Source organism: Pongo abelii, chromosome 22, assembly GCF_028885655.2.
Source record: "Pongo abelii isolate AG06213 chromosome 22, NHGRI_mPonAbe1-v2.0_pri, whole genome shotgun sequence".
Classification (NCBI taxonomy): Eukaryota; Metazoa; Chordata; class Mammalia; order Primates; family Hominidae; genus Pongo; species Pongo abelii.
Window position 1 is genome coordinate 17731713 of NC_072007.2, and position 16287 is coordinate 17747999.

Consider the following 16287-nt stretch of genomic DNA (forward strand, 5'->3'; position numbering starts at 1 on the left):
AGGAAATATCTTCAAATAAAAACTAGAGAGAAGGATTCTCCGAAACTTCTTTGTGATGAGTTCATTCAACTCACAGAGTTGAACCTACCAATTGAGAGAGAAGTTTGGAAACACTCTTTCTGTAGAATCTGCAAGTGGATATTTGGAGCCGTTTGAGGCCTATGCTGGAAAAGGAAATATCTTCACATAAAAACTGAACAGAAGCATTCTCAGAAACTTCTTTGTGTTGAGTGCATTCAACTCACAGACTTGAACTTACCTGTAGAAAGAGCAGTTTTGAAACACTCTTTTGGTAAAATCTGCAAGTGGTTATTTGGAGCACTTCGAGGCCTGTGCTGGGATATGGAATATCTTCACCTAAAAACTACAGAGAAGCATTCTCAGAAAGTTCTTCATGATGCATTCATTCAACTCACAGAGTTGAACCTTCCTTTTGATATGACAGTTTGGAAACACTCTTTTTGTAGAATCTGCAAGAGGATATTTGGAGCGTTTTGAGGCCTATGCTGGAAAAGGAAATATCTTCACCTAGAAACTAGACAGAAGCATTCTCAGAAACTTCTGTGTGATGAGTGCATTCAACTCACAGTCTTGAACGTTTCTTTTGATAGAACAGTTTGGAAACATTACGTTTGTAGAATCTGCAGGTGTTTATTCGGAGCACCTTGAGGCCTATGTTGGAAAAGGAAATATCTTCGCATAAAAACTAGAGAAAAGGATTCTCAGAAACTTCTTTGTTATGAGTTCATTCAACTCACAGAGTTGAACCTACCAATTGATAGAGAAGTTTGGAAACACTCTTTTTGTAGAATCTGCAAGTGGATATTTGGAGCCGTTTGAGGCCTATGCTGGAAAAGGAAATATCTTCACATAAAAACTGAACAGAAGCATTCTCAGAAACTTCTTTGTGTTGAGTGCATTCAACTCACAGACTTGAACTTACCTATAGAAAGAGCAGTTTTGAAACACTCTTTTGGTAAAATCTGCAAGTGGTTATTTGGAGCACTTCGAGGCCTGTGCTGGGATATGGAATATCTTCACCTAAAAACTACAGAGAAGCATTCTCAGAAAATTCTTCATGATGCATTCATTCAACTCACAGAGTTGAACCTTCCTTTTGATAGAACAGTTTTGAAACACTCTTTTTGTAGAATCTGCAAGAGGATATTTGGAGCGTTTTGAGGCCTATGCTGGAAAAGGAAATATCTTCACCTAAAAACTAGACAGAAGCATTCTCAGAAACTTCTGTGTGATGAGTGCATTCAACTCACAGACTTGAACGTTTCTTTTGATAGAACAGTTTGGAAACATTACGTTTGTAGAATCTGCAGGTGTTTATTCGGAGCACCTTGAGGCCTATGTTGGAAAAGGAAATATCTTCACATAAAAACTAGAGAGAAGGATTCTCAGAAACTTCTTTGTGATGAGTTCATTCAACTCACAGAGTTGAACCTACCAATTGATAGAGAAGTTTGGAAACACTCTTTTTGTAGAATCTGCAAGTGGATATTTGGAGCCGATTGAGGCCTATGCTGGAAAAGGTAATATCTTCACATAAAAACTGAACAGAAGCATTCTCAGAAACTTCTTTGTGTTGAGTGCATTCAACTCACAGACTTGAACTTGCCTGTAGAAAGAGCAGTTTTGAAACACTCTTTTGGTAAAATCTGCAAGTGGTTATTTGGAGCACTTCGAGGCCTGTGCTGGGATATGGAATATCTTCACCTAAAAACTACAGAGAAGCATTCTCAGAAAGTTCTTCATGATGCATTCATTCAACTCACAGAGTTGAACCTTCCTTTTGATAGAACAGTTTTGAAACACTCTTTTTGTAGAATCTGCAAGAGGATATTTGGAGCGTTTTGAGGCCTATGCTGGAAAAGGAAATATCTTCACCTAAAAACTAGACAGAAGCATTCTCAGAAACTTCTCTGTGATGAGTGCATTCAACTCACAGACTTGAACGTTTCTTTTGATAGAACAGTTTTGAAACATTACGTTTGTAGAATCTGCAAGTGTTTATTCGGAGCACAATGAGGCCTATGTTGGAAAAGGAAATATCTTCACATAAAAACTAGAGAGAAGGATTCTCAGAAACTTCTTTGTGATGAGTTCATTCAACTCACAGAGTTGAACCTACCAACTGATAGAGAAGTTTGGAAACACTCTTTTTGTAGAATCTGCAAGTGGATATTTGGAGCCGTTTGAGGCCTATGCTGGAAAAGGAAATATCTTCACATAAAAACTGAACAGAAGCATTCTCAGAAACTTCTTTGTGTTGAGTGCATTCAACTCACAGACTTGAACTTACCTGTAGAAAGAGCAGTTTTGAAACACTCTTTTGGTAAAATCTGCAAGTGGTTATTTGGAGCACTTCGAGGCCTGTGCTGGGATATGGAATATCTTCACCTAAAAACTACAGAGAAGCATTCTCAGAAAGTTCTTCACGATGCATTCATTCAACTCACAGAGTTGAACCTTCCTTTTGATAGAACAGTTTTGAAACACTCTTTTTGTAGAATCTGCAAGAGGATATTTGGAGCGTTTTGAGGCCTATGCTGGAAAAGGAAATATCTTCACCTAAAAACTAGACAGAAGCATTCTCAGAAACTTCTGTGTGATGAGTGCATTCATCTCAGAGACTTGAACGTTTCTTTTGATAGAACAGTTTGGAAACATTACGTTTGTAGAATCTCCAAGTGTTTATTCGGAGCACCATGAGGCCTATGTTGGAAAAGGAAATATCTTCACATAAAAACTAGAGAGAAGGATTCTCAGAAACTTCTTTGTGATGAGTTCTTTCAACTCACAGTGTTGAACCTACCAATTGATAGAGAAGTTTGGAAACACTCTTTTTGTAGAATCTGCAAGTGGATATTTGGAGCCGTTTGAGGCCTATGCTGGAAAAGGAAATATCTTCACATAAGAACTGAACAGAAGCCTTCTCAGAAACTTCTTTGTGTTGAGTGCATTCAACTCACAGACTTGAACTTACCTGTAGAAAGAGCAGTTTTGAAAAACTCTTTTGGTAAAATCTGCAAGTGGTTATTTGGAGCACTTCGAGGCCTGTGCTGGGATATGGAATATCTTCACCTAACAACTACAGAGAAGCATTCTCAGAAAGTTCTTCAAGATGCATTCATTCAACTCACAGAGTTGAACCTTCCTTTTGATAGAACAGTTTTGAAACACTCTTTTTGTAGAATCTGCAAGAGGATATTTGGAGCGTTTTGAGGCCTATGCTGGAAAAGGAAATATCTTCACATAAAAACTGAACAGAAGCATTCTCAGAAACTTCTTTGTGTTGAGTGCATTCAACTCACAGACTTGAACTTACCTATAGAAAGAGCAGTTTTGAAACACTCTTTTGGTAAAATCTGCAAGTGGTTATTTGGAGCACTTCGAGGCCTGTGCTGGGATATGGAATATCTTCACCTAAAAACTACAGAGAAGCATTCTCAGAAAGTTCTTCACGATGCATTCATTCAACTCACAGAGTTGAACCTTCCTTTTGATAGAACAGTTTTGAAACACTCTTTTTGTAGAATCTGCAAGAGGATATTTGGAGCATTTTGAGGCCTATGCTGGAAAAGGAAATATCTTCACCTAAAAACTAGACAGAAGCATTCTCAGAAACTTCTGTGTGATGAGTGCATTCAACTCACAGACTTGAAAGTTTGTTTTGATAGAACAGTTTGGAAACATTACGTTTGTAGAATCTGCAGGTGTTTATTCGGAGCACCTTGAGGCCTATGTTGGAAAAGGAAATATCTTCACATAAAAACTAGAGAGAAGGATTCTCAGAAACGTCTTTGTGATGAGTTCATTCAACTCAAAGAGTTGAAGCTACCAATTGATAGAGAAGTTTGGAAACACTCTTTTTGTAGAATCTGCAAGTGGATATTTGGAGCCGTTTGAGGCCTATGCTGGAAAAGGAAATATCTTCACATAAAAACTGAACAGAAGCATTCTCAGAAACTTCTTTGTGTTGAGTGCATTCAACTCACAGACTTGAACTTACCTGTAGAAAGAGCAGTTTTGAAACACTCTTTTGGTAAAATCTGCCAGTGGTTATTTGGAGCACTTCGAGGCCTGTGCTGGGATATGGAATATCTTCACCTAAAAACTACAGAGAAGCATTCTCAGAAAGTTCTTCAAGATGCATTCATTCAACTCACAGAGTTGAACCTTCCTTTTGATAGAACAGTTTTGAAACACTCTTTTTGTAGAATCTGCAAGAGGATATTTGGAGCGTTTTGAGGCCTATGCTGGAAAAGGAAATATCTTCACATAAAAACTGAACAGAAGCATTCTCAGAAACTTCTTTGTGTTGAGTGCATTCAACTCACAGACTTGAACTTACCTATAGAAAGAGCAGTTTTGAAACACTCTTTTGGTAAAATCTGCAAGTGGTTATTTGGAGCACTTCGAGGCCTGTGCTGGGATATGGAATATCTTCACCTAAAAACTACAGAGAAGCATTCTCAGAAAGTTCTTCACGATGCATTCATTCAACTCACAGAGTTAAACCTTCCTTTTGATAGAACAGTTTTGAAACACTCTTTTTGTAGAATCTGCAAGAGGATATTTGGAGCGTTTTGAGGCCTATGCTGGAAAAGGAAATATCTTCACCTAAAAACTAGACAGAAGCATTCTCAGAAACTTCTGTGTGATGAGTGCATTCAACTCACAGACTTGAACGTTTCCTTTGATAGAACAGTTTGGAAACATTACGTTTGTAGAATCTGCAGGTGTTTATTCGGAGCACCTTGAGGCCTATGTTGGAAAAGGAAATATCTTCACATAAAAACTAGAGAGAAGGATTCTCAGAAACTTCTTTGTGATGAGTTCATTCAACTCACAGAGTTGAACCTACCAATTGATAGAGAAGTTTGGAAACACTCTTTTTGTAGAATCTGCAAGTGGATATTTGGAGCCGTTTGAGGCCTATGCTGGAAAAGGAAATATCTTCACATAAAAACTGAACAGAAGCATTCTCAGAAACTTCTTTGTGTTGAGTGCATTCAACTCACAGACTTGAACTTACCTGTAGAAAGAGCAGTTTTGAAACACTCTTTTGGTAAAATCTGCAAGTGGTTATTTGGAGCACTTCGAGGCCTCTGCTGGGATATGGAATATCTTCACCTGAAAACTACAGAGAAGCAGTCTCAGAAAGTTCTTCACGATGCATTCATTCAACTCACAGAGTTGAACCTTCCTTTTGATAGAACAGTTTTGAAACACTCTTTTTGTAGAATCTGCAAGAGGATATTTGGAGCGTTTTGAGGCCTATGCTGGAAAAGGAAATATCTTCACCTAAAAACTAGACAGAAGCATTCTCAGAAACTTCTGTGTGATGAGTGCATTCAACTCACAGACTTGAACGTTTCTTTTGATAGAACAGTTTGGAAACATTACGTTTGTAGAATCTGCAAGTGTTTCTTCGGAGCACCTTGAGGCCTATGTTGGAAAAGGAAATATCTTCACATAAAAACTAGAGAGAAGGATTCTCAGAAACTTCTTTGTGATGAGCTCATTCAACTCACAGTGTTGAACCTACTAATTGATAGAGAAGTTTGGAAACACTCTTTTTGTAGAATCTGCAAGTGGATATTTGGAGCCGTTTGAGGCCTATGCTGGAAAAGGAAATATCTTCACATAAAAACTGAACAGAAGCATTCTCAGAAACTTCTTTGTGTTGAGTGCATTCAACTCACAGACTTGAACTTACCTGTAGAAAGAGCAGTTTTGAAACACTCTTTTGGTAAAATCTGCAAGTGGTTATTTGGAGCACTTCGAGGCCTGTGCTGGGATATGGAATATCTTCACCTAAAAACTACAGAGAAGCATTCTCAGAAAGTTCTTCACGATGCATTCATTCAACTCACAGAGTTGAACCTTCCTTTTGATAGAACAGTTTTGAAACACTCTTTTTGTAGAATCTGCAAGAGGATATTTGGAGCGTTTTGAGGCCTATGCTGGAAAAGGAAATATCTTCACCTTAAAACTAGACAGAAGCATTCTCAGAAACTTCTGTGTGATGAGTGCATTCAACTCACAGACTTGAACGTTTCTTTTGATAGAACAGTTTGGAAACATTACGTTTGTAGAATCTGCAGGTGTTTATTGGGAGCACCTTGAGGCCTATGTTGGAAAAGGAAATACCTTCACATAAAAACTAGAGAGAAGGATTCTCAGAAACTTCTTTGTGATGAGTTCATTCAACTCACAGAGTTGAACCTACCAATTGATAGAGAAGTTTGGAAACACTCTTTTTGTAGAATCTGCAAGTGGATATTTGGAGCCGTTTGAGGCCTATGCTGGAAAAGGAAATATCTTCACACAAAAACTGAACAGAAGCATTCTCAGAACCTTCTTTGTGTTGAGTGTATTCAACTCACAGACTTGAACTTACCTGTAGAAAGAGCAGTTTTGAAACACTCTTTTGGTAAAATCTGCAAGTGGTTATTTGGAACACTTCGAGGCCTGTGCTGGGATATGGAATATCTTCACCTAAAAACTACAGAGAAGCATTCTCAGAAAGTTCTTCACGATGCATTCATTCAACTCACAGAGTTGAACCTTCCTTTTGATAGAACAGTTTTGAAACACTCTTTTTGTAGAATCTGCAAGAGGATATTTGGAGCGTTTTGAGGCCTATGCTGGAAAAGGAAATATCTTCACCTAAAAACTAGACAGAAGCATTCTCAGAAACTTCTGTGTGATGAGTGCATTCAACTCACAGACTTGAACGTTTCTTTTGATAGAACAGTTTGGAAACATTACGTTTGTAGAATCTGCAGGTGTTTATTCGGAGCACCTTGAGGCCTATGTTGGAAAAGGAAATATCTTCACATAAAAACTAGAGAGAAAGATTCTCAGAAACTTCTTTGTGATGAGTTCATTCAACTCACAGAGTTGAACCTACCAATTGATAGAGAAGTTTGGAAACACTCTTTTTGTAGAATCTGCAAGTGGATATTTGGAGCCGTTTGAGGCCTATGCTGGAAAAGGAAATATCTTCACATAAAAACTGAACAGAAGCATTCTCAGAAACTTCTTTGTGTTGAGTGCATTCAACTCACAGACTTGAACTTACCTGTAGAAAGAGCGGTTTTGAAACACTCTTTTGGTAAAATCTGCAAGTGGTTATTTGGAGCACTTCGAGGCCTGTGCTGGGATATGGAATATCTTCACCTAAAAACTACAGAGAAGCATTCTCAGAAAGTCCTTCACGATGCATTCATTCAACTCACAGAGTTGAACCTTCCTTTTGATAGAACAGTTTTGAAACACTCTATTTGTAGAATCTGCAAGAGGATATTTGGAGCGTTTTGATGCCTATGCTGGAAAAGGAAATATATTCACCTAAAAACTAGACAGAAGAATTCTCAGAAACTTCTGTGTGATGAGTGCATTCAACTCACAGACTTGAACGTTTCTTTTGATAGAACAGTATGGAAACATTACGTTCGTAGGATCTGCAAGTGTTTATTCGGAGCACCTTGAGGCGTATATTGGAAAAGGAAATATCTTCACATAAAAACTAGAGAGAAGGATTCTCAGAAACTTCTTTGTGATGAGTTCATTCAACTCACGGAGTTGAACCTATCAATTGATAGAGAAGTTTGGAAACACTCTTTTTGTAGAATCTGCAAGTGGATATTTGGAGCCGTTTGAGGCCTATGCTGGAAAAGGAAATATCTTCACATAAAAACTGAACAGAAGCATTCTCAGAAACTTCTTTGTGTTGAGTGCATTCAACTGACAGACTTGAACTTACATGTAGAAAGAGCAGTTTTGAAACACTCTTTTGGTAAAATCTGCAAGTGGTTATTTGGAGCACTTCGAGGCCTGTGCTGGGATATGGAATATCTTCACCTAAAAACTACAGAGAAGCATTCTCAGAAAGTTCTTCACGATGCATTCATTCAACTCACAGAGTTGAACCTTCCTTTTGATAGAACAGTTTTGAAACACTCTTTTTGTAGAATCTGCAAGAGGATATTTGGAGCGTTTTGAGGCCTATGCTGGAAAAGGAAATATCTTCACATAAAAACTGAACAGAAGCATTCTCAGAAACTTCTTTGTGTTGAGTGCATTCAACTCACAGACTTGAACTTACCTATAGAAAGAGCAGTTTTGAAACACTCTTTTGGTAAAATCTGCAAGTGGTTATTTGGAGCACTTCGAGGCCTGTGCTGGGATATGGAATATCTTCACCTAAAAACTACAGAGAAGCATTCTCAGAAAGTTCTTCACGATGCATTCATTCAACTCACAGAGTTGAACCTTCCTTTTGATAGAACAGTTTTGAAACACTCTTTTTGTAGAATCTGCAAGAGGATATTTGGAGCGTTTTGAGGCCTATGCTGGAAAAGGAAATATCTTCACCTAAAAACTAGACAGAAGCATTCTCAGAAACTTCTGTGTGATGAGTGCATTCAACTCACAGACTTGAACGTTTCTTTTCATAGAACAGTTTTGAAACATTACGTTTGTAGAATCTGCAGGTGTTTATTGGGAGCACCTTGAGGCCTATGTTGGAAAAGGAAATACCTTCACATAAAAACTAGAGAGAAGGATTCTCAGAAACTTCTTTGTGATGAGTTCATTCAACTCACAGAGGTGAACCTACCAATTGATAGAGAAGTTTGGAAACACTCTTTTTGTAGAATCTGCAAGTGGATATTTGGAGCCGTTTGAGGCCTATGCTGGAAAAGGAAATATCTTCACACAAAAACTGAACAGAAGCATTCTCAGAAACTTCTTTGTGTTGAGTGCATTCAACTCACAGACTTGAACTTACCTGTAGAAAGAGCAGTTTTGAAAAACCCTTTTGGTAAAATCTGCAAGTGGTTATTTGGTGCACTTCGAGGCCTGTGCTGGGATATGGAATATCTTCACCTAAAAACTACAGAGAAGCAGTCTCAGAAAGTTGTTCACGATGCATTCATTCAACTCACAGAGTTGAACCTTCCTTTTGATAGAACAGTTTTGAAACACTCTTTTTGTAGAATCTGCAAGAGGATATTTGGAGCGTTTTGAGGCCTATGCTGGAAAAGGAAATATCTTCACCTAAAAACTAGACAGAAGCATTCTCAGAAACTTCTGTGTGATGAGTGCATTCAACTCAGAGACTTGAACGTTTCTTTTGATAGAACAGTTTGGAAACATTATGTTTGTAGAATCTGCAGGTGTTTATTCGGAGCACCTTGAGGCCTATGTTGGAAAAGGAAATATCTTCACATAAAAACTAGAGAGAAGATTTCTCAGAAACTTCTTTGTGATGAGTTCATTCAACTCACAGAGTTGAACCTACCAATTGATAGAGAAGTTTGGAAACACTCTTTTTGTAGAATCTGCAAGTGGATATTTGGAGCCGTTTGAGGCCTATGCTGGAAAAGGAAATATCTTCACATAAAAACTGAACAGAAGCATTCTCAGAAACTTCTTTGTGTTGAGTGCATTCAACTCACAGCCTTGAACTTACCTGTAGAAAGAGCAGTTTTGAAACACTCTTTTGGTAAAATCTGCAAGTGGTTATTTGGAGCACTTCGAGGCCTGTGCTGGGATATGGAATATCTTCACCTAAAAACTACAGAGAAGCATTCTCAGAAAGTTCTTCACGATGCATTCATTCAACTCACAGAGTTGAACCTTCCTTTTGATAGAACAGTTTTGAAACACTCTTTTTGTAGAATCTGCAAGAGGATATTTGGAGCGTTTTGAGGCCTATGCTGGAAAAGGAAATATCTTCACCTAAAAACTAGACAGAAGCATTCTCAGAAACTTCTGTGTGATGAGTGCATTCAACTCAGGGACTTGAACGTTTCTTTTGATAGAACAGTTTGGAAACATTACGTTTGTAGAATCTGCAAGTGTTTATTCGGAGCACCTTGAGGCCTATGTTGGAAAAGGAAATATCTTCACATAAAAACTAGAGAGAAGGATTCTCAGAAACTTCTTTGTGATGAGTTCATTCAACTCACAGAGTTGAACCTACCAATTGATAGAGAAGTTTGGAAACACTCTTTTTGTAGAATCTGCAAGTGGATATTTGGAGCCGTTTGAGGCCTATGCTGGAAAAGGAAATATCTTCACATAAAAACTGAACAGAAGCGTTCTCAGAAACTTCTTTGTGTTCAGTGCATTCAACTCACAGACTTGAACTTACCTGTAGAAAGAGCAGTTTTGAAACACTCTTTTGGTAAAATCTGCAAGTGGTTATTTGGAGCACTTCGAGGCCTGTGCTGGGATATGGAATATCTTCACCTAAAAACTACAGAGAAGCCTTCTCAGAAACTTCTTCACGATGCATTCATTCAACTCACAGAGTTGAACCTTCCTCTTGATAGAACAGTTTTGAAACACTCTTTTTGTAGAATCTGCAAGAGGATATTTGGAGCGATTTGAGGCCTATGCTGGAAAAGGAAATATCTTCACCTAAAAACTAGACAGAAGCATTCTCAGAAACTTCTGTGTGATGAGTGCATTCAACTCAGAGACTTGAACGTTTCTTTTGATAGAACAGTTTGGAAACATTACGTTTGTAGAATCTGCAGGTGTTTATTCGGAGCACCTTGAGGCCTATGTTGGAAAAGGAAATATCTTCACATAAAAACTAGAGAGAAGGATTCTCAGAAACTTCTTTGTAATGAGTTCATTCAACTCACAGAGTTGAACCTACCAATTGATAGAGAAGTTTGGAAACACTCTTTTTGTAGAATCTGCAAGTGGATATTTGGAGCCGTTTGAGGCCTATGCTGGAAAAGGAAATATCTTCACATAAAAACTGAACAGAAGCATTCTCAGAAACTTCTTTGTGTTGAGTGCATTCAACTCACAGACTTGAACTTACCTGTAGAAAGAGCAGTTTTGAAACACTCTTTTGGTAAAATCTGCAAGTGGTTATTTGGAGCACTTCGAGGCCTGTGCTGGGATATGGAATATCTTCACCTAAAAACTACAGAGAAGCAGTCTCAGAAAGTTCTTCACGATGCATTCATTCAACTCACAGAGTTGAACCTTCCTTTTGATAGAACAGTTTTGAAACACTCTTTTTGTAGAATCTGCAAGAGGATATTTGGAGCGTTTTGAGGCCTATGCTGGAAAAGGAAATATCTTCACCTAAAAACTAGACAGAAGCATTCTCAGAAACTTCTGTGTGATGAGTGCATTCAACTCACAGACTTGAACGTTTCTTTTGATAGAACAGTTTTGAAACATTACGTTTGTAGAATCTGCAAGTGTTTATTCGGAGCACATTGAGGCCTCTGTTGGAAAAGGAAATATCTTCACATAAAAACTAGAAAGAAGGATTCTCAGAAACTTCTTTGTGATGAGTTCATTCAACTCACAGAGTTGAACCTACCAACTGATAGAGAAGTTTGGAAACACTATTTTTGTAGAATCTGCAAGTGGATATTTGGAGCCGTTTGAGGCCTATGCTGGAAAAGGAAATATCTTCACATAAAAACTGAACAGAAGCATTCTGAGAAACTTCTTTGTGTTGAGTGCATTCAACTCACAGACTTGAACTTACCTGTAGAAAGAGCAGTTTTGAAACACTCTTTTGGTGAAATCTGCAAGTGGTTATTTGGAGCACTTTGAGGCCTGTGCTGGGATATGGAATATCTTCACCTAAAAACTACAGAGAAGCATTCTCAGAAAGTTCTTCACGATGCATTCATTCAACTCACAGAGTTGAACCTTCCTTTTGATAGAACAGTTTGGAAACACTCTTTTTGTAGAATCTGCAAGAGGATATTTGGAGCGTTTTGAGGCCTATGCTGGAAAAGGAAATATCTTCACCTAAAAACTAGACAGAAGCATTCTCAGAAACTTCTGTGTGATGAGTGCATTCAACTCACAGACTTGAACGTTTCTTTTGATAGAACAGTTTGGAAACATTACGTTTGTAGAATCTGCAAGTGTTTCTTCGGAGCACCTTGAGGCCTATGTTGGAAAAGGAAATATCTTCACATAAAAACTAGAGAGAAGGATTCTCAGAAACTTCTTTGTGATGAGTTCATTCAACTCACAGAGTTGAACCTACCAATTGATAGAGAAGTTTGGAAACACTCTTTTTGTAGAATCTGCAAGTGGATATTTGGAGCCGTTTGAGGCCTATGCTGGAAAAGGTAATATCTTCACATAAAAACTGAACAGAAGCATTCTCAGAAACTTCTTTGTGTTGAGTGCATTCAACTCACAGACTTGAACTTACCTGTAGAAAGAGCAGTTTTGAAACACTCTTTTGGTAAAATCTGCAAGTGGTTATTTGGAGCACTTCGAGGCCTGTGCTGGGATATGGAATATCTTCACCTAAAAACTACAGAGAAGCATTCTCAGAAAGTTCTTCACGATGCATTCATTCAACTCACAGAGTTGAACCTTCCTTTTGATAGAACAGTTTTGAAACACTCTTTTTGTAGAATCTGCAAGAGGATATTTGGAGCGTTTTGAGGCCTATGCTGGAAAAGGAAATATCTTCACCTAAAAACTAGACAGAAGCATTCTCAGAAACTTCTGTGTGATGAGTGCATTCAACTCACAGACTTGAACGTTTCTTTTGATAGAACAGTATGGAAACATTACGTTCGTAGAATCTGCAAGTGTTTATTCGGAGCACCTTGAGGCGTATATTGGAAAAGGAAATATCTTCACATAAAAACTAGAGAGAAGGATTCTCAGAAACTTCTTTGTGATGAGTTCATTCAACTCACGGAGTTGAACCTGCCAATTGATAGAGAAGTTTGGAAACACTCTTTTTGTAGAATCTGAAAGTGGATATTTGGAGCCGTTTGAGGCCTATGCTGGAAAAGGAAATATCTTCACATAAAAACTGAACAGAAGCATTCTCAGAAACTTCTTTGTGTTGAGTGCATTCAACTGACAGACTTGAACTTACATGTAGAAAGAGCAGTTTTGAAACACTCTTTTGGTAAAATCTGCAAGTGGTTATTTGGAGCACTTCGAGGCCTGTGCTGGGATATGGAATATCTTCACCTAAAAACTACAGAGAAGCATTCTCAGAAAGTTCTTCACGATGCATTCATTCAACTCACAGAGTTGAACCTTCCTTTTGATAGAACAGTTTTGAAACACTCTTTTTGTAGAATCTGCAAGAGGATATTTGGAGCGTTTTGAGGCCTATGCTGGAAAAGGAAATATCTTCACATAAAAACTGAACAGAAGCATTCTCAGAAACTTCTTTGTGTTGAGCGCATTCAACTCACAGACTTGAACTTACCTATAGAAAGAGCAGTTTTGAAACACTCTTTTGGTAAAATCTGCAAGTGGTTATTTGGAGCACTTCGAGGCCTGTGCTGGGATATGGAATATCTTCACCTAAAAACTACAGAGAAGCATTCTCAGAAAGTTCTTCACGATGCATTCATTCAACTCACAGAGTTGAACCTTCCTTTTGATAGAACAGTTTTGAAACACTCTTTTTGTAGAATCTGCAAGAGGATATTTGGAGCGTTTTGAGGCCTATGCTGGAAAAGGAAATATCTTCACCTAAAAACTAGACAGAAGCATTCTCAGAAACTTCTGTGTGATGAGTGCATTCAACTCAGAGACTTGAACGTTTCTTTTGATAGAACAGTTTGGAAACATTACGTTTGTAGAATCTGCAAGTGTTTATTCGGAGCACCTTGAGGCCTATGTTGGAAAAGGAAATATCTTCACATAAAAACTAGAGAGAAGGATTCTCAGAAACTTCTTTGTGATGAGTTCATTCAACTCACAGAGTTTAACCTACCAATTGATAGAGAAGTTTGGAAACACTCTTTTTGTAGAATCTGCAAGTGGATATTTGGAGCCGTTTGAGGCCTATGCTGGAAAAGGAAATATCTTCACATAAAAACTGAACAGAAGCGTTCTCAGAAACTTCTTTGTGTTGAGTGCATTCAACTCACAGACTTGAACTTACCTGTAGAAAGAGCAGTTTTGAAACACTCTTTTGGTAAAATCTGCAAGTGGTTATTTGGAGCACTTCGAGGCCTGTGCTGGGATATGGAATATCTTCACCTAAAAACTACAGAGAAGCCTTCTCAGAAACTTCTTCACGATGCATTCATTCAACTCACAGAGTTGAACCTTCCTCTTGATAGAACAGTTTTGAAACACTCTTTTTGTAGAATCTGCAAGAGGATATTTGGAGCGATTTGAGGCCTATGCTGGAAAAGGAAATATCTTCACCTAAAAACTAGACAGAAGCATTCTCAGAAACTTCTGTGTGATGAGTGCATTCAACTCAGAGACTTGAACGTTTCTTTTGATAGAACAGTTTGGAAACATTACGTTTGTAGAATCTGCAGGTGTTTATTCGGAGCACCTTGAGGCCTATGTTGGAAAAGGAAATATCTTCACATAAAAACTAGAGAGAAGGATTCTCAGAAACTTCTTTGTGATGAGTTCATTCAACTCACAGAGTTGAACCTACCAATTGATAGAGAAGTTTGGAAACACTCTTTTTGTAGAATCTGCAAGTGGATATTTGGAGCCGTTTGAGTCCTATGCTGGAAAAGGAAATATCTTCACATAAAAACTGAACAGAAGCATTCTCAGAAACTTCTTTGTGTTCAGTGCATTCAACTCACAGACTTGAACTTACCTGTAGAAAGAGCAGTTTTGAAACACTCTTTTGGTAAAATCTGCAAGTGGTTATTTGGAGCACTTCGAGGCCTGTGCTGGGATATGGAATATCTTCACCTAAAAACTACAGAGAAGCAGTCTCAGAAAGTTCTTCACGATGCATTCATTCAACTCACAGAGTTGAACCTTCCTTTTGATAGAACAGTTTGGAAACACTGTTTTTGTAGAATCTGCAAGAGGATATTTGGAGCGTTTTGAGGCCTATGCTGGAAAAGGAAATATCTTCACCTAAAAACTAGACAGAAGCATTCTCAGAAACTTCTGTGTGATGAGTGCATTCAACTCAGAGACTTGAACGTTTCTTTTGATAGAACAGTTTAGAAACATTACGTTTGTAGAATCTGCAAGTGTTTATTCGGAGCACCTTGAGGCCTATGTTGGAAAAGGAAATATCTTCACATAAAAACTAGAGAGAAGGATTCTCAGAAACTTCTTTGTGATGAGTTCATTCAACTCACAGAGTTGAACCTACCAATTGATAGAGAAGTTTGGAAACACTCTTTTTGTAGAATCTGCAAGTGGATATTTGGAGCCGTTTGAGGCCTATGCTGGAAAAGGAAATATCTTCACATAAAAACTGAACAGAAGCGTTCTCAGAAACTTCTTTGTGTTGAGTGCATTCAACTCACAGACTTGAACTTACCTGTAGAAAGAGCAGTTTTGAAACACTCTTTTGGTAAAATCTGCAAGTGGTTATTTGGAGCACTTCGAGGCCTGTGCTGGGATATGGAATATCTTCACCTAAAAACTACAGAGAAGCCTTCTCAGAAACTTCTTCACGATGCATTCATTCAACTCACAGAGTTGAACCTTCCTCTTGATAGAACAGTTTTGAAACACTCTTTTTGTAGAGTCTGCAAGAGGATATTTGGAGCGATTTGAGGCCTATGCTGGAAAAGGAAATATCTTCACCTAAAAACTAGACAGAAGCATTCTCAGAAACTTCTGTGTGATGAGTGCATTCAACTCAGAGACTTGAACGTTTCTTTTGATAGAACAGTTTGGAAACATTACGTTTGTAGAATCTGCAGGTGTTTATTCGGAGCACCTTGAGGCCTATGTTGGAAAAGGAAATATCTTCACATAAAAACTAGAGAGAAGGATTCTCAGAAACTTCTTTGTGATGAGTTCATTCAACTCACAGAGTTGAACCTACCAATTGATAGAGAAGTTTGGAAACACTCTTTTTGTAGAATCTGCAAGTGGATATTTGGAGCCGTTTGAGTCCTATGCTGGAAAAGGAAATATCTTCACATAAAAACTGAACAGAAGCATTCTCAGAAACTTCTTTGTGTTCAGTGCATTCAACTCACAGACTTGAACTTACCTGTAGAAAGAGCAGTTTTGAAACACTCTTTTGGTAAAATCTGCAAGTGGTTATTTGGAGCACTTCGAGGCCTGTGCTGGGATATGGAATATCTTCACCTAAAAACTACAGAGAAGCAGTCTCAGAAAGTTCTTCACGATGCATTCATTCAACTCACAGAGTTGAACCTTCCTTTTGATAGAACAGTTTGGAAACACTGTTTTTGTAGAATCTGCAAGAGGATATTTGGAGCGTTTTGAGGCCTATGCTGGAAAAGGAAATATCTTCACCTAAAAACTAGACAGAAGCATTCTCAG